The sequence below is a fragment of the Dermacentor albipictus genome, unplaced genomic scaffold, assembly GCF_038994185.2.
Source record: "Dermacentor albipictus isolate Rhodes 1998 colony unplaced genomic scaffold, USDA_Dalb.pri_finalv2 scaffold_26, whole genome shotgun sequence".
Classification (NCBI taxonomy): domain Eukaryota; kingdom Metazoa; phylum Arthropoda; class Arachnida; order Ixodida; family Ixodidae; genus Dermacentor; species Dermacentor albipictus.
The window spans coordinates 1280221-1297459 of record NW_027225580.1 but is presented as its reverse complement, the minus strand read 5'-3'; the positions used below and the strand labels follow the sequence as shown (position 1 = coordinate 1297459).

Genomic DNA, 17239 nt, shown 5'->3' with positions numbered 1-17239 from the left:
TACACAATGGTACAGTTGCTTGCCTCTTGACTTACTGACCCGTCAGTGTACACTTGTTGAACATCCGCATATGCCACATTCATGCGCTCCAGCATGGAGGCAGGGAGAGCGAACAAGGCACTTCGAGCGTAGGCGTGTATGCACTCAGAAAGGCTTCATCCTTTTCCAATTACCTGCAGCAGTGCGAGACATTAACACAACGCGATCGAAATTGGTGGCGTCAAGCTCGCTTAACCAAATGTGCCAAGATCGTATGCCTGGAATACGTGGCAAAGATTTCCACTGGTTCTTTTCGAGGTGGCGAAAGTTGTCTACATCGTGTGCACCTGCATTGAGCAGTTTTACGTTTTTTCAGCGTTGCGGTCATCTGGGCCAGCATCTCAGAGGCTGACCTAATGACTGTAGTGCTGGCTGCTCTGAGATTGTAGAGCGAGGCTTGGTGCTTTACTAAGCCACCAACACCATCGCAAGCGTTCTTGCCATGTCCTGCAGTTGAAGAAAGCCGCTTCGTTGGCGCGTGCTCCTTCTGTGACAGCTCGTAAAGCTGATACTTGTTTGTAAAATGGCTACTGACACGTATCATGAGAAGCCAACAAACAGTGACACCAAGGAAAACATAGGGGAAATTTCTTGTGTTTAATAAATGAAATAAAGAAACGATAAATTAATGGAACTTAAAGTGGATGAAAAAACAACTTGCCACAGGTGGGAACCGAACCCACAACCTTCGCATTTTGCGTGCGATGCTCTACCAATTGAGCTACCGCGGCGCTGTTTCCCCATCCACTTTCTTGGGTATTTGTGTGTCCTAGTAGAACCCTGGGAGTGTTAGCCAGTGCCGTCACTCACCTTGGCGGCGGACGTGGAACGTCCTTCTTGCCGCAGGCGCCTCGAGAACGTAACCTTTTGGGTGAAGGCAACTGGTCAAACCCACACATGCTACCCGAAGGCATCAATGTTACCGGATCCGACACCCTCGTTATGTAATAAACGAGAAGAGAGGGGTTAACCGACGGTCCCGATTTTTATTAGTCATATCATGAGAAGCCAACGAACACTGACACCAAGGACAACATAGGCGAAATTATTTGTGTTTATTAAACGAAATAAAGAAACGATAAATTAATGGAAATTAATGTGGATCAAAAAACAACTTGCCGCAGGTGGGAACCGAACAGACAAACTTCGCATTTCGCGTGCGATGCTCTACCAATTGAGCTACCGCGGCGCTGTTTCCCCGTCCACTTTCTTGGATACTAACGTGTCCTAGTAGAACCCTGGGAGTGTTAGCCAGCGCCATCACTCACATACCTTGGCGGCGGACGTGGACCGTCCTTCTTGCCGCAGGCGTCATGAGAACGTGATCTTTTTGGCTGAAGGCAACTGGTCAATAAACCCACGCATGCTGCCTAAAGGCATCAATGTTGCCGGATTCGACACCCTCGTTATGTAATAAACGAGAAGAAAGGGGGCGCCATCACTCACATACCTTGGCGGCGGACGCATAGGTCGCGAAGCTTCGGGCGAAAAGCGGTTCAGTACAGATTGTAACCGACATCAGCATAGGGGGTCATGGGAGCAGCGCTTGAAGCATGACTATGTTTGGGGGGAACAAACATTGGGAAAGAAAAACGCGTTTCTTAATTCAAGCGAGACACAGTTAGATTCATTCAACGAAAATAAAATTCTTAGTCAATTTTATATATTCGTGACGAGTTAAGAAAATAGAAGTGTATTTATTTTTATTATTATTGATCAATGCATTTCTTTTCAGCGCCCATCGCTACAGGGGGCGTTGACGCCACTATCGCTCGCAATGCAATGCAAGTCTTTTTATGGGCGGAAAGGCACACTCGTAAAGTTCAGCTGTTGAAATACGCCCCCCGCACAGCTGCGCTTTCTTGCTTGTCGAAGTGTGTCTCAATTTGGTGACGCTGGTAGCTTCATCGCTTCTTAATCTGTTCAGTCAAAAGTAGTGGGTTACGACCGCCAGATAATTGTGTAGTTCTTTTCGTGCGACTGTGCTGGCCGACGGTCTTGTCATCCGACAATAGGATCAGCACTCTACACCTAAAGCTTTCGTCGGCCTCCAAAGAAAGTATGTTCTGTGCAGGGATGCGATTTCGACTACCGTGCGGCTGGCCTTTGCCTGCATCGCTTTCCACGCTGAAAGCTCGAAACGCCGATCAAGTCGAATGGCGGGGCATTTGAATGTATAGCTCCAATGGCAGGACAACAAAACAAATTTCGCGCCTTCAAAAACAAAATGACGTCACTTCTGCTTTTAACGGACATGACGTCACATTATTTTTTCTTCCGCCGGAAGTGTTCCCATCACAAACAGATGGCGCTAAGCCCCATGAAACGACTATGGACCGCCATGTTTTGAACATATGGACCCCTATGGAAGCTTCGCTAAGAGGTATATTAACCTTGGCGGATGTTCCACGTCCGCCGCCAAGGTATGTGAGTGATGGCGCTGGCTAACACTCCCAGGGTTCTACTAGGACACATAAATACCCAAGAAAGTGGATGGGGAAACAGCGCCGCGGTAGCTCAATTGGTAGAGCATCGCACGCGAAATGCGAAGGTTGTGGGTTCGGTTCCCACCTGCGGCAAATTGTTTGTTCCTCCACTTTAATTTTCAATAATTTATTGTTTCTTTACTTCATTTATTAAACACAAGTAATTTCCCCTATTTTGTCCTTCGTGTGAGTGTTGGTTGGTTTCGCATGATATGACTAATACAAATCGGGACCCTCGGTTAACCCCCTCTCTTCTCGTTTACTAACACGTATGTAACATGTGTCAGACACGTATGCAACATGTGTGTCAAGCTGAAGTTGTATATGCTATCATCGATTCATGTCCAGTGCAAAGCAAGTGTGTGCGGCATCATTACATACGTTATCACTGATGACAGCAATACTTTGAGTAGGTCCTCTAGTCGTGACGACACACGTAAATAGTGAGGCTTGTTGTTTGTGCCAATGGTATGACTGAACCTCGTTCTGTACAACAGCTGTCCAATTCTCTGCAAAGTCAAAATGGAAGACACACAAGGTCTGCGCTCTTGATTCTGATTGGCGTCATGTATCGCTGATGCTTCAATGCCCCTTATTTAATCTTGGGTGATACACCTGGCAAGCCATCCACCAAGCTCCTGCAAAAGGCAGTAGCCTATGTTGTCTTTTCGACGAGGTCGTCATTTTCCCATACTGCATAGTTTACTTCTATCTCCTCAGGAATTCCCAAAGAGTTAGTCGTTAAAGCACCCTATTTTTCGCAATAATCACCATCGCCCAGGAAACAATCAGTCGTGGGCGAGGTGCAACGACATAGTTCTTTGAGCTGGTTAATTCAGTAGGCACCTTCAGTGAGCTCTTCCAGCGCGGAAATAGACTGTGTGGCGTTGGCGCAATACATACAAATCTACACTTATTGTTGTGGAACAGGAAGAAACCAATTTGGCCGGAGGGAGTGAAACTTTGAGAGCCCAATAGATGTATCCGGATTGGCTTCCTTAAAGAGACGATATGTCTCTCGTACTGAGCGGGTCATGAACCTCTTCGCAGCATACAGTTTGTTCCCCTCAATCTCAAGAGATACTACATTTTGTGGGTTGGGACTCTGCCGAGAACATCCACGCTCGTCTTTGGTATAATATTTCACAGCACTCAGGAAGTCTCTTGGATTCAAGCGTGTTCGCTTGGGTGCGCCTGGTGTTGACCATATTCCATGCTTCTCGTGCCAGCGTCTGGATTTGTATATCATATAGGCTGACCAGTTTGGAATGAGAGCTTGGACTTTTCGGTGCTCCAGTTAGTTTGGCAGCAGAGTCAACAAGCGCATTCGCTCTTGGTGCGATCAGCATGCGCCATAGGCTTGTTTAAATCTGGCGAACCATTAGGCGCGCAAGCCGCTTTTGCTACCTGAGCGGTCGAGATGGCGCTTGCACTCTACGGAGTGAGATTTGGACCTCGCAGCGGCACCTAGTTGAATATGCTTTTGCACCGGGCGGAAGTTTCTTAGTCGCGAATCCGACTTCTGCTGACGCACGTGAGGCAAAGGTTCAAGCTGGTGTAAGCACTGCTTTCTACCTCGAAGTTCGTCTTCTTCCGGTATGAATTGATCAGCTGTTTCGGCAGGGGAAGCATAAAAAATATAGCATTCCTTTTAGTCGCTGGAAGCAATTTTGGCATGTCTGTTCGTCATCCTGTGCATGGCTTGCATCTTGCGGCAAGAGCTTCTGCAATGCAGATCGACCAATATCTGACACCTTGCGGAAATTTCTTTGAAATGGAAATTTCTGTGAAGCGGTATTTTCTTTTTGTGCACCTTCAAGTAATCTGCACAAAAAACTCTATCGCCGCTGCAACGGTGAGCCATCGCAGCTCTACTCACAGCTCAAACCACTGCGAACACTATTAGCACTTATCTGTGATGAAGGACGACTGTGCGGTGTGCGCCGAACCCTCAGCCCAAAACTGGCCTGTCGTCTGTTTTGAGGTCGTTCACGCCTGGTAGAAGCAGACGTAAAACTGACAGCTCCTACCTTAATGAAGCGGAGGCAAAAATTGAAGTGTACTAGATTGAATCCGTAGTTAATCCACATTAGGTTCATTTTTTATAATATGTAAGATAACTGTACCATCACCTATAGGTGGTGTTTAAAGGATGGTACCTATGACGTATTACCGCCTACCCAATTGCTTCCGGTGGTTGCCATCAGCAAGAGCATGACGTTCAAGGTTGTCTTAGCTAAAGAGCGCCATCGCTGGAGCATTATTTTTGGCACCACCTAAATCTGAAAAACCATAAACTAAATCACCGCTTCTGAAACGGGGAGCACAATGCCCAATCTTGGAAGTTGTAGAGCAGAACGCAGCTCTTGAGTAGGCGGTAGACGGCAGCGCATCCGAAACAACGGGAGTGCATGTAGCTTCTTCTGGTTAATGCGGAGGCCACACTGCCAGAAAATCTCAACGTATTTTACTTCATTTTATCCGTCTGCCACCGCCTCCCATGGATCCACTCACTCCCCATTCTGCTACACTCTACCAACTCGATCAAAAGAGACGATTTTTACAGCAGCTGCGTCTGAAAGCACAAATTTATTTCGGAAATGTAGGCATATTAGAACAGCGTGATTGAAATAATAATTCTAGTTTACGATAACTGCTTTTGTCTTGCAATCAGGCTCAAGTTTAGGCAAGTCAGAGCCTTATGCACGTTATATTTATCCCGATGTCCCTTTTTCTTAGCACCTTGCCGCATACTGGCAAAACCCTCATTTCTACCAGCTATATTGTGATTACAAACAAAATAATGCAACATGTTTTTAATAGTCTTTGTCATGTGCCTGTGAATAGTTTGAGATTTTGAGAAAAATTTACGTGCTTTTATTTAGATTTTGAAATAGCGTTCATTTTTGTCAAAACATCAAATCTGAGGTGATTTGAAGAAATCGTAATTTGTGATACAGCAAGAATATTCTGCACAATTGTTGAATAGGTTAACGTCTCGCAGCCCAACCCATTTCAAAAGCCTACATGGAGTGGTTTAGTTGATAAGAAATCCTAAATATAGCAACTTTTGAAGATTGTAGCAAATTAAGGAATTTTTCTAAAACACTTCTGTTTTGCACCGAAGCCTCAAACAGTGCTAGCTGACCCTTCTTTACGTCTACGTTTTGCGCGCAAGCACGTATTCTTTGTAGCTGTGATATATTGTATTTCACATTATTGTGAATTTGTGAAAATGCCATGTGAATGAAATAGGCACCTCCACATTGAACAATCTCGTTATTTTTTTCCTCCTGAAATATTGATTTGGAAAGGAGGCCACGTTCACTTTAGTGCTACCGAGTGATATGAGCATAAAATATAAAATATTCAATGTAATCTAAGATATAAATTTTTTGACCCGTGTAGATCTCTCGTGGAATCACCTCTCGTGTAGTGATTCTCCCTCTAGACGAAGCCGTTTCTTTTTAGGGCCTTCACGGTCAGCAGTAGTGAGACGAGAAATGTATGCAGGGCTGTTCTGAAATATGGTCGGGATAGCAACAGGCATTAGACGTCTCAGCTGGTGAGGAACTTCAAAAGGTCGGCCAGTTTACTCATCGCTCTAAGTCAAAGTTGTCACAAAGTCGCTTGGAAGAAAGTGCTCCTTATAAACCTCCAAAAAAATTTAAAAAAAATCGCTCTATAAAGCCATCATCAAGCGAGAAGAGGTAAGATTGGAGAGCAATCAGCTACATGTGGGATAATGTGGAACTAATATTGCGCGGAATTATTGCAAAAATTCTTTTTGGATGCACCAAACTACGACATCTTATTAAATTTCAATATCATGACGTTCAATTGGCCACTGCGGTCGGTTCGAAAGTACTGCATGTGGGCATAAGAAACGCGTAAAATTTAGGGAAAGTGTTTGTTAGTCAAAAATTAGCTTCTAAAAACAAAAAGTATTGCAGTAGCACTATCACTAAAACCGCATGTTGAGTGTCGTCAATGAAACATGCTGCAGCTGTCCCGAAGTCTTTACCATGCAAAAGAGGAAAATTAAGATAAGGTTTCGAACTGCATCAATGGAAATTTATGCAGGCGATGGGAGCTGCGATAAGTGAAAAAAATTCACTTACCCCGGTAAGTGAAATCCTTGTGGAGGCTCACTCTCGTTCATGCCGTTCTTTGGTCAGCGTCCGTCGGAAACCAATAAACGCGAGCTTGAGGACCCCATGCATAGTTCGAATTCTATACTGGTGCCCAACAGCTTCTCGGCATACTGCGTAGTTTACTTGACCATGTTCGCGCAACGCAATACAAGGGGTTGATTAAATGAAGAAAAGACAACGGGAGGGGTAAACAAAAATGTTTTCGTGTATCCCTATAAGGCCACTGAGATCAAAGGAAATCAGAGAGACCAGATGCACTTGCATACACCTTCAACGTTCCCGCGATTGCCGCATCTAAAGGCTAATACATAAAGCGCGAACAAATTAGGTAAATGAGTATACCATCTCAAGCATAAAATATTTAAAAGCGCTTTTTTTATTGCCGAAATTAATTTCTTGCTTAGTATGGCTCACTCAATTACCGAATGGCCCTCAGTCCCCAGCGGCTGCGGAGTAGCTGACCAAGGCGGTGGTCCCAACTGGAATGCAGCCGAGGGGGCTAAGAATATCTGGGTCTGGACAGGCCACCAATGGAAAGTGACCCTTGCAACGGTTACCACCCGAAGCCAGTGGCGTAGCCAGAAATCTCGTTCGGGGGGGGGGGGGGGGGGGGGCTCAAGTTGCAGCTCGGCCTCATGCTTATGAGGAAGCATTACCTGGAGTGCTCCTATCTAAATACATGTAAAAGGAAAATTCCTTTTCCTCGACAACCACATCACCAAATTTGACGAGGTTTGTGGAATTTAAAAAAAAAATCCTAAAATCTAGTGTCTGTTGGTTTCGAATTTTCGAGTTAGGTCGGCAATTTTTTATTAAAATTGGCAAGAATTGAAAATTAAAAAAAAAACGAAACTGTCAAGTTTACAACTCTCTAACTCAACAACGAAAAAGGGTAACTCAATTCTGTAAATTGCATCTGATAGAACATCTAAAGCGAACAAAATTGACTTGTTACACATGCATATGAAAAATTTTATAATATGGCAATACAGCTTTTGCAGAACCCTTGTACCCAACGTAACAAATTCACGTAAGGTGCAAAATGACATCTAGAATTTGTCCGCTTTGAATGATCTCGTGGATGCCGTTTACAGAACCACAATATCTGTTCTTGACGCAGAGCTATGGATTTGTAAACTTCGCGCTTCTATTTTTTTCAAACGGTCGTAAATCTGAAAATCCTTTTAACAAAATTCAGGACATAACTCAAAATTCCGCTTCCAACAGTCGCTAGAACTTGACTTTCTAGTTCAAATGCAACAAATTTGATTAAAATCTGCCCAGTGGTTATCTCAGAAAAACGTTCTTGCGTTTTTCATGTATTTGAATAGGCCGCGTCAGAGTTGGGCTCCAGCTAAAACTTCCTCTTAAGAGGAAGCTTTAGCTCCCTTAAATTCCGCTAAAAGGGGAATTCCTTTTTCTCGGCAACCACTGCACCAAATTTGACGGGGTTTGTTGCATTTAAAAGAAAAACTTCAGTTCTAGTGACGGCTGGTTTCGAATTTTTCATTTAGGTTGTCAATTCTTTAGTCACATTTTTCGCAAACGAAACTACCAAGTTTATTACTCTAACTCAACAATGAAGAATGATATCACAATTCTGTGAATAGCACCTAATAGTACATCTACAGCGGACAAAATTGATTTGTTACACCTGAATCTCAAAAAAGATAAGTAATATGGAAATGCGGCTTTTGCAGAACGCTTGTACACAACGTAACCAATTCACGTAAGATACAAATTTGCGCGCCAAGTTTATCCGCTTTGACTGTTATAATATATATGCCGTTGACAGAGCTGCGATATCTGTTCTTGATGCAGAGCTGTTAGTTTGTAAACATCGCGCTTCTATTTTTTTCGAACTTTCGATTTTTTCAACATATTTTAATCAAGCTTCAGGCGCTAAATCGAAATTCCGCTTCCAAGAGACACAAGAATTTAACTTTCTCAAATGCAACAAATTTAATTAAAAGCGAACCAGGGGTTATCTCAGAAAAGCGCTTCTGCGTTTTTCATTTATTTGAATAGGCCGCGTCGGAGTTGGGCCCGAGCTAAATCTTCCTCTTAAACAATTTGTCAAGGGATCAAATACATGAATAACTGCGCTGCCATTGCCAAACATGCTGCAAACGAATTCTTGAACGCTACGCAATGTAAAAAAAAGTAAAATATTTGTTTTTTCATAAAAGAATATACTCCTATGTGGCATAAATTGTGCCCAAGATAGCTTATATCAATGCTTTCACGTTTTTTTGCCTATTTAATAAGTAAAGAAAATATCACACGAACTTTAAAGCTATATCAGTTAGAAACCAGCAAAGGAGCGCATGTAGCTGATATGAAATATGTAAAGGCCATGAAATGAACAAGTTGAGGACAAATATGTTAATGAAACTGTCGTTCAAGAACCACGTGTGTATATACTTGTACATATGCAACGACCAGTGAAAAATATCAATGACGTTGTCATTTTTCCAATGTATTACGTAGGATTAGCTGTCACCGGTCGAGTATCGTGATTAGTTACACCAAAATTATAGTCGCAACAGTGAGCACGTATAAAAAGCAGGAGTGTTGCAAAATAAATGAGGGCGAGTCAAATGAAAGTGAGCCAATGCGAATACATGACAAGCGGGGTACTTCATTTAAACGTAGTCTCCATGAGCATTTAGACAATTGTCCCATTGACTAATGAGTCGCGTGATTCCCGTCTCACAAAATGTCTTGGGTTGCTGCTTCAAAAAGTCTGCAACCGACTCTTTCACGTCATCGTCCGACACGAATCTGGTTCACTTTAGCTGTTTTTTCGGTTGGGCCATTATGTGGAAGTCGCAAGGTGACAGGTCTGAGCTGTACGGCGGATGCTGCAGCGTTTCCCACTTGAACTTTGCCAGTTTTGTATTAAGCGTATCAGCGACGTGGGGACCGCCATTGTCGAGGAGCAAGATGACCTCCCTTGTCAATTTTGCACGTCGTTTGTTCGTGATTGTGACACGCAGCCGTTCCGGCGTTTCACAATGTCGGAAACAATTGATAGCCTCTCAAGATTTAGCAAATTCTATCAGTAATGGCCCCTGACGATCGAAAAAAAAAGTCAACACCTTTCCGGCGGAAATGACGGCCTTTGCTTTCTTTGGGCACGGTGAATTCGAATGTTTCCGCTGTCAGTTTTGCCATCGTGTTTCAAGCTCGTAGTAGTGGCACCATGATTCGTCCCCAATCACAATTGCAGACAAGAAGTCGTCACCCTTATTGCGTTACGGGATCAGATGAGTCAAGGCAGCGCCGAACTGCTCCGCCTTCTGGTGGTGGTTCAAAATCTTGGGCATCCATTGCGCACACAAGAGCCGATAACCGCGATGTTCATTAATTATGTGACTTCCGGTACATGGGCCTTGGCGCGAAATCCAGCCTGAGTTCGCAATGTTCGCGGTGAAATGTCTTTTCCAGCGTGAAAAAGACATTCTAGACAAAATCCAGAATGATTTTCAGCGCCTGGGGTTGCTTTGGTCGGCGGTGCATAGAGAGCACGAAAAAATTTCGGGGGCGCTAAAGCCCCCCCCCCCCCTCTGGCTACTCCCCTGCCCGAAGCCTCTCGAGTGAGGCTAGCTTAGCAGGACTCTTTGAAGAACTATCCGATTGTGTTTGGGATTCATCGGCCTTAGTGAGATTAGTAGAACAGGTGAAGTTTACACATTGCAGAATAATGGACATGTCCTCTGCTATTGAGGACTCTTAGATAAGAAGCAATACGAGGTAGGATTCCTAATTCATAAGCACAGAGCGGGCAACATTGACGAATTCTACAGCCTTAATGAGAGGGTCGCTGTAGTCGTAATCAACCTTAATAATATGTACGGAATAAAGGTAGCACAAGCCTACGCTCCAACATCCAGTTACGATGATGAGGAAGTAGATCAGTTTTATGCAGATGTTGAATTAGCGATGAGAAAAGTGTAAACTCAGTATGCCGTAGCGATGGGCGCTTTCAATGTAAAGGTGGGCAAAAAGCAGGCTGGTGAACCAGCAATTGACAACTACGGCGTCTATTATGGAAAAGCTAGCGGAGTGATGCTGGCAGGATTCGCAGAAAGGAATAAGCTTCGAATAATGAACACCTGTTTCAGGAAGCGTAGCAACAGAAAGTGGACCTGGAAAAGCCCTAATGGTGAAACAATTAATCAAACTCACTTCATACTTTCTGCTGATCTCAGAATGTAGAAGTAATAGCTAGGGTAAAGCGCAGTGATCATAGGTTAGTGGGGGCTAGGATTCACCTTAATTTGAAGAGAGCAAGACTATATTGGTCAAGAAGGAACAGGTCAACCTAGAGGCAGTAAGGGTAAAAGGAGACAAATTCAGACTCGTACTTGCAAACAAATATGCAGCCTTAGAACAGAGAGAAGATGACGACATAGAACTAATGAATGAAATTATAACTAGGTTGGCTTCAGAGGCAGCAACTGAAGGGGGAGGCAAGGCACCAAGGAACCAGTAGGCAAGCTCTCCCATGTAACGTCGGACCTAATAAAAAATGACCAAAAATTAAAGTCTCTAACTCAAGAGATAAGATAGAATTCGCGGAACTGTCAAAACTGACCAACCAGGCGAAAATAAGTGATATTTGAAACTATATCGTGAGAAAGAAAGACTGAAGAAGCCGTAAAAAATAGACGCAGCCTGAAATCAGTCAGAAAGAAACTTGGCATAGGACAAACCAAGATGTATGCACTGAAAGATCAGCCGGGTAATATTATCAGCAATCTCGAAGATATAGCAAAAGCAGCAGAAGAATTCTACACTGACCTATACAGTAGCCACAGGAGTCAGGATACCTCAATTAGAAACAGTAAAGAACAGGATACGGAAACTCCTCCTATAACAAGCGATGAGATAAGAAGTGCCTTGCAAGACATGAATTCAGAAAGAGCGACAGAAGGATATGGAATACCAGTCGATTTAATCGAAGATGGTGGAGACATCGTGCTTGGAAAACTGGTGACTCTTTACTCGAAGTGTCTATATTTATTCGAAGGGTTCCAGAAAACTGGAAGGATGCAAACATTATACTAATCCACAAAAAGGAAGTGGTTAAATAATTGAAAAGGTATAGGCTCATTAGTTTACTCCCAGTATTCCATAAAATATTTACCAAAATAATGTCCAATAGAATAATAGCAACACTGAGCTTTAGTCAATCAAGGGAACAGGCTGGCTTCAGGAAGGGATACTCTACAATGGATCTCATCCATGTCATTATTGAAGTTTTCGAGAAATCCGCAGAGTATAATAAGCCTCTCTATATGGCTTTCATAGATTGCTAAAAGGCATTTGATTCAGTAGAGATACCATCAGTAATAGACGCATTACGTAATCAAGGAGTACCAGAACGCTTACGTAAATACCTTAGAAATTATCTCCAGAGGTTCTACAACTGCCTTAATTCTACACAAGAAAAGCAGGAAGATACCTATAAAGTAAGGGGTCAGACAGGGAGACACAATCTCTCCAATGCTATTCACTGTGTGCTTGGAAGAAGTATTCACGCTTAGGAGTAAGGATCGGCGGCAAATATATCAGCAACCTTCGGTTTGCCGATGACATTGTCCAATTCAGCAACACTGCAGACGAGTCACAACAAATCATTGAGGACCTTAACAGAGAGATTGTAAGAATGGGACTCAAGATTCATATGCAGAAGACAAAGGTATTGATGAATAGATTGGCAAGGGAACAAGAGTTCGGGATCGCCATTCAGCCTCTAGAGTCTATCAAGGAGTACGTTTACCTAGGTGAACTAATCACAGGGAACCCTGATCATGAGAAGCAAATTCATAGAAGAATAAAAATGGGTTGGATCGTATATGGCAGATATTGCCAGCTGCTGACTGGAAGCTGACCATTATCATTGAAAAGGAAGTTGTACAATCAGTGCATTTTACCAGTGCTGACATATGGGGCACAGACTTGGAGGCTGACAAACCAGCTTGAGAAGAAGTTAAGAGGAAGCTTTAGCTCGGGCGCTCCTATGTAAATAAATGTAAAATGAAATTTTTTTTTCTCGGCAACCACTGCCTCAAATTTGCCTCAAGAATGGACACTATACAATGGATCACATCCGAGTCATTATTCACGTTATCGAGAAATCCGCAGAGTACAATAAGCCTCGCTATATGGCTTTCATAGATTAGGAAAAAGCAGCTGATTCAGTAGAGATACCAGCAGTCATAGAGGCATTGCGTAATCATGGAGTAGAGACGGCTTACGTGAATACCCTAGATAATATTTAGAGAGATTCCACAGCCACCTTAATTCTACCCAAGAATAGTAGGAAGACACCTATACAGCGAGGAGTCAGGCACGGAGACACAAGCTCTCCGATGCCATTCACTGCATGCTTCGAAGAAATATGCAAGCAATTAAAATGGGAAGGCTTAGGAGTGAGGATCAAGGGCGAATATCTCCGCAACCTTCGGTTTGCAGATCTGCAACCCTGGGGACAAATTGCAGCAAATGATTCAGGACCTTAACAGAGAAAGTGGAAGAGTAGGGTTAAAGATGAATGTGCAGAAGACAAAGATAATGCTCAATAGCATATCAAGGAAACAAGAATTGAAGATCACCAGTCAGCCTCTAGTGTCTGTAAAGGAGTACGTTTACCTAGATAATTAATCACAGGTAACTCTGACTATGAGAAGGAGAATTACAGGAGAATAAAAAAATGGTTTGGAGTGTATACAGCAGGCGTTGCCAGATTCTACCTGGAAGCTTACAACTATACTTGAAAAGAAGGGTGTAAAATCAGTACGTTCTACCGGTGCTAACAAGTGGGGAAGCAACTTGGATTTTGGCAGAGAAGCTCGAGAAGAAGGACCGTGCAAAGAGCAATGGAACAAAGAATGTTAGGTTAAAAACAGGAAGAGAGCGGTGTGTATCAGAAAGCAAACAAGAATACCCGATATTTTAATTCACATGAAGAGAAGAAAATTGAGCTGGGCAGGCTATGTAATGCCTAGGATAGAAAACTGGCGGACCATTAGAGTTACACTTCGTTTGCCGAGAGAAGGGAAAGGCAGGCGAGGATGGAAGAAAAGTAAGTTGGGTTATGAAATTAGGGTATTTGCAGGCGCAAGTCGGAATAAGCTGCTCCAGGACAAGGGTAATCGGAGATCGCAGAGAGAGGCCTTCGCCCTGCAGTGGACATAAAATACGCTGATGATGATTTTAAACTAAAGGGAATGAAATGAAGGAGAGACATGAAAATGCTAAACTCATAAGCACCTAGAGAATAACCTATAGTTATATTATCCTTCAAATATTAATAGTGTAGTTGAAGCAGGCTAGGGGAATAGTTCGTCACCGCCACGTTTTAAATATGTCAAAAATCATCATCATCATCGTCATCCATGCTGCATAAAATAAGACCGATGGGAAACCCTGGGATTACCAAGCGTGGGTGTTCATGCGAGTCGGTATTTCATGACAAATATTCTTGGCATTAGCATAAGTCAGAACAAGTAAAAAACGTCGTAATTTCACTCGAAAGACAAAGCATCCATTGTGATAGTAACTGAAAAGACATGTATGCGAAGAAAGAATAGTAGTTTTAGCAGCCGTGTATACTTCTATTTATCTTTTTTATTTGTTTATTTATACAAACTGCAGCCTAAATGAGGCTATTGCAGGAGTGGGATGAACAATAAACATGCAAACATTTATAAACAAGCTTGCGTGAATTCTTTCAGTGGTAGGGAACGGATGTTGCCCGATAATGAATGCCAGACTTGAAATGTTGGTCGGAAAAAGCTGTATTTAAAGGAATCAGAGCGGGAAAAAGAGGTTGAAATATTTAAAGCCTGGTGACTCCTCGTAGATGAGGGTTTGGAAAAAGACGAATAGTTATCTAGAGCGGGCAGACAATGAGACTTGATTAACATGTGAAGGAATTTTAGGCATTCATGTTTGCGACGCTGTGCAAGGGGAGTGAGACCAAGTAGGGGAAGCGAGACTGATTCAAGTTTTTTGACGCCACAGTGTCTGTGTGGATTCCATCCAACGCAGCTGTATTCGAGAATGGGACGAATGGGTTTTATATGTTAGAAGTTAAGTTTCTTGAGGAGCAGGAGCCAGTGTACGATAGAAGTAACCTAGTAATTTAAGAGCCTTGTTACAGGTAACATCCATGTGTTTCGAGCATGACCAATCGTGTGTAAGGAGGATACCAAAATATTTGCATTCCAACACTCCAATAAAGTAATATGATTAAAAACATACGCAAAGGAGGAAGGACATGAGCGTCGTGTAAAGGACATGGAGAGTGTTGGAAAAGTTATTATTAATTTACCATGCTTTAGACCAGTTACAAAAGCCAGCGAAGGAACTGTTAAGGACTACATCATGAGTTGGAGATTTATTTGTGTGATATCAAACGCAATATCCTGCGAAAAAGTGTATTTTCACGGAGGTGGTAAAGGGAAATCATTATATAAAGCAGGGATAAAAGAAGACCCACTACGGAGCATTGAGGAACCCCTGACGAAACAGACATCAAGGCTCAGTTAGCACAGTCGAAATGTACATAGTTTGAGCGCAGGGAAAGAAAGTCCGATATCCAACCCATCAATGATGCCTTTTTATTATAGCGAATAGCTTGTGCATAATTCTAGGGCGTGAGGCAGTGTCGAAGGCTTTTGCAAAGTGGATAAAATAGCATCAATCTGGTCACCTTTGTCTTAGGAGCTGCTAATGTCCTGAAAAAATCCTGTCAGTTGTGTTATAGTGCTGAGGTCACGTCTAAAACCATGCGGAAATTGCATAAAAGTTTGTTAATTTCAAACCATTTCATAATGTGTTTAAAGGTAATATGTTCGAGTAATTTATATGAATGTGCTATTAAGGATATGGGCCTATAATTATATAGCAACTGAACGTTACCTGACTTAAACAAGGGGAAAATTGAAGCAAGTTTTCACGAGGGATATTTTCTAAAGACAATTGTAAGACATCTGCTGCACCAAAGAGAGTATCGAATGAGAAAAGCTGTCGAGATACTGTCAGTACAACACGACTTTTGGCATCGAAGTTTAGTGTTAGGTTCAGTACACCCTGAGGAGAACGTGATACATCGTCGAACGGAGGGTATGATTCAGAATCAAAAACAGCGATTACCAAGTTATCGGTCGGAAAGACGGAGTGGAAGTAGGCGTTAAAACACAATATTGTCTGCGTATCAGAAATCAAAACATTAATAATTAGCAACGTGTCCAAGGATGACTCAGGTGGTAGAATACTTTCTAAAAGTTGCAGCGATTAGTCTTCAATAGTTTCGGCAAGGTTACCATGTATTAAAATTTGTTTGCAGCATCCATTTTAGAAGAAAGTTCATTTTTAGTGCGACGAGGCTGCGTAGGTTTTGTTCGAGAGCCTTTTGATCGACGTAATCTAGCTGCCCGACGTGATATATGCAAAAGATCCCTACTCATTCGAGGAATTTTAGTTTTTCTTTAAAGGAATGAAAAGGTTGATACAATTACAGAAAATATTTTAACGAATATTGTCAAGATATTAGTATCGCTAGTGGTATCACAAATGAAACTCGTCAGTAAAATTGCATAGGGCGTATGTTGTTCCCAAGTCACCAGTTCGGATAAAGTCACTGAATGTGCAGTATATATTACGGGATTTGGCGCTGATGCCTGGAAATGAAATTAACATAGCATTTTGGACAGATATTCCATCTAAGATCGCATTCATAACCGGCATCAAAAAGAGATGTAGAGAGAAAAACAAGATCAAAGGCTGAAGTTTTCCCAGGGAAATCCTGAACGATCAGATGCAGGCCACAGCACAATGAAGTGCGAACTCTCGACCGATAGCTACTTCGTGTCCGTTCACTTTCATAGAGCACTCAGGAGAATCTACTTCAGGAGCATTAAAAATGGCCCATGCAAATAACTTTAGATGAAGAAGTTTTTTAACCATGCAAAAATACTGAACACGGATGGTACAGACGGACGGTACTGAACACTGACGGTACTGAACACGAACGCGGACGGTAAACGATCCCTATAGCCAAATACATATACTCAAGTTGGATGTTACGTCAAAAGACTTAGTATCAGATGGGTCAGGAAAACAGAAAAGGGGAGGTGAATTTGAAGAAATCGAGCAACACCGCCTCATCTCCCAAATTTTCCGTTTCGCGAACCACTTTAAACCAAGGAGGGTTAGTTCCATATTATGCATGCCATAATGTAACCAGGTCTCAGTAACCCCGACAATATGTGGTGAATAAGACGATACCAAGGAAAGCAATTTAGAGAAATTGGCAACAGAGCCTCTTGCATTAACGTTTCAAATTGAAAGTTTATGGCTAGACGATTTGGCCCTAGTAAGTGCTTCGATGGGTTTATTTGGGCCAGCACATAATCTGACGTAGGCATTCGCTAACTCAAATAACAAACACTGTGTCACGTGTGCACGGACAAATATAAATGCAGATCGCTCCATGACCGCGGTCACTCACTGTATTCAAATGCTGCCGTGAGTGAGAGCGGCAGC

General features: G+C 42.7%; 1 protein-coding gene and 1 non-coding gene across 2 annotated transcripts in view; both read right to left on the bottom strand.

Moving 5' to 3' along the window:
* Positions 1 to 17239, bottom strand: part of LOC139052513 (tachykinin-like peptides receptor 86C) — a 331385-nt gene that overhangs the window by 90164 nt on the left and 223982 nt on the right. The gene's annotated exons all lie outside the window — the stretch shown is intronic.
* On the bottom strand, positions 698 to 770 carry TRNAL-CAA (transfer RNA leucine (anticodon CAA)). The gene has a single exon. It is a non-coding gene; the product is annotated as a tRNA-Leu (tRNA).